Source organism: Amblyomma americanum, chromosome 4 (assembly GCF_052857255.1).
Source record: "Amblyomma americanum isolate KBUSLIRL-KWMA chromosome 4, ASM5285725v1, whole genome shotgun sequence".
Taxonomy (NCBI): Eukaryota; Metazoa; Arthropoda; class Arachnida; order Ixodida; family Ixodidae; genus Amblyomma; species Amblyomma americanum.
The window spans coordinates 91,638,075-91,640,106 of NC_135500.1; the positions used below are offsets into that span (position 1 = coordinate 91,638,075).

General features: G+C 50.6%; 1 non-coding gene across 1 annotated transcript; it reads right to left on the reverse strand.

Annotated features, from left to right (window-relative positions):
• Positions 1-509: 509 nt before the first annotated feature.
• TRNAS-ACU (transfer RNA serine (anticodon ACU)) lies at positions 510-581 on the reverse strand. The gene has a single exon. It is a non-coding gene; the product is annotated as a tRNA-Ser (tRNA).
• Positions 582-2,032: the final 1,451 nt, after the last annotated feature.

Below are 2,032 nucleotides of genomic sequence, written 5' to 3' on the forward strand. Positions count from 1 at the left end.
TGCGGCCGCGTTTCGTTGGAGGGGAAACGCAAAGGCGCCCATGTGCTGTGCGATGTCAGTATATGTTCAAGGTCCCCAGGTATCTAAATTATTCTGGAATCCTCTACTATAGCACCTCTTTCTTCCTTTCTGCTTTCACTAACTTCTTTATCTCTAGCATGACGGCGCTGTTCGGGTGTCCACCGACATATGTCAGAGAATTACTGCGCCATCCTCCGCCGGACACCTGCGCCTTGAGGACGCCCTTCCTCCTCTTCCTCGCCATTTAACTGCACTAATAATAATTGTTTTTTTGGGGAAAGGAAATGGCGCAGTATATGTCTCACATATCTTTGGACACCTGAACCGCGCCGTAAGGGAAGGGATAAAGGAGGGAGTGAAAGAAGAAAGGAAGAATAGGTGCCGTAGTGGAGGGCTCCGGCATAATTTCGACCACCTGGGGATCTTACGTGCACTGACATCGCACAGCACACGGGCGCCTTAGCGTTTTTCCTCCATAAAAACGCAGCCGCCGCGGTCGGGTTCGAACCCGGGAACTCCGGATCAGTAGTCGAGCGCTCTAACCACTGAGCCACCGCGGCGGGGCTTAACTGCACTGCAAAAATATTTTCATCGTAATTCCGGAGCCGACCAATACGGCTCCTCCTCCTTCTTTTTTCTCTCACTCTCTTTCTATATCCATTCGCTCGCGGCACGCTGGAAGTGTCCACCAAGATGAGAGACAGATAATGCGACATTCACTTTCCTCAAAAACTAGGCTGCGGATTTGCCCAGCTAATCCAGGATATACAAAGCGAAAGCTGTCGTCCTTCGTTGCGTTCGTGGGCGTTGGCCTTGACAACGTTCGAAACTCCGATGATCTTGAGTGGCGCATAGCTGGCTCGATCCCTGCGTCAATGGACGACTCAATTGCGCTTTGAGGTACGTGGCGGTTTAGAGAGAGAGATGTGTGCAGCATGCGTTTGTGTTGACAACGTTGTGGCAGACATACGGCACTGCAACAATATGCCGCAGCGCTCATTGGGCGACCAACCTCACGCGATCGACCGTTAATATAACTGCAAGTGGCCAGGATGGCAGGGTGGGCGCGCTGCCTATCCGGTGTGTGGAACACACACAATGTGTTATGCCCCCATCGAAAGTTCAGCCAATGTGGCTCAGTGTAACGTTAGGGCGCTCGGCTACTTATCCGGTGTATCCGGTTACGAACCCTACCATGGCGGCCGCGTTTCGATGTAGGCGAAACGCAAAGGAGGCCGTGTAATGTGCGATATCAATGCACGTTATTGATTGCCAGGTGGCCGTAACTATTCCGGAATCCTCCACTAGGTACCGCTTTCTTTCTTCTCTCAGTCCCTCCTTCATTCCTTCGCTTACGGCGCGGTTCAGGTGACCGCCGAGATATATGAGACAGATAGTGCGCCATTTCCTTTCCCCAAAAACTAATTTTTATTTTCCCCCATAGAAACGCGGCCGACGCGGCCGGGTTTGAACCTGGGAACGTCCATTTTTATTTTCGAGACGTTTCATTCCTACTATTTCGGAGGCACACCTGTCGCCCCTCTATTTTTATCTCCTAGCAGCCTAGTCCTTGCCAGTGTAGTAGTATGCTCCAGATTTCGCTCATTTAAACAAAGTGTGTCATGGCTGTCGGTTGAACCCGGCGCGGGGACTCAGTGGTTAGGGCACTCGACTACTGATCCGGAGCTCCCGGGTTGAGCCCGACCGCGGCGGATGCCTTTCGATGGAGGCGAAACGCTAAGGCGCTCGTGTGCTCTGCGTGGTCAGTGCACGTTAAAGATCCCCGTGTGGTTGAAATTATTCTGGAGCCCTCCACTACGGCACCTCTTTCTTCTTTCACTCTCTTTTTATCCGTTCCCTTAAAGCGTGCTTCAGGTGTCCACCGATATATGAGACAGGTATTGCGCCATTTCCATTCCCCAAAGACCAATTTATTTATTTATATTGTTAGCTGAAAATTACTGTTGGATTAATAATTCATATGAATTACATTTTTGTCACAAATAAAAGT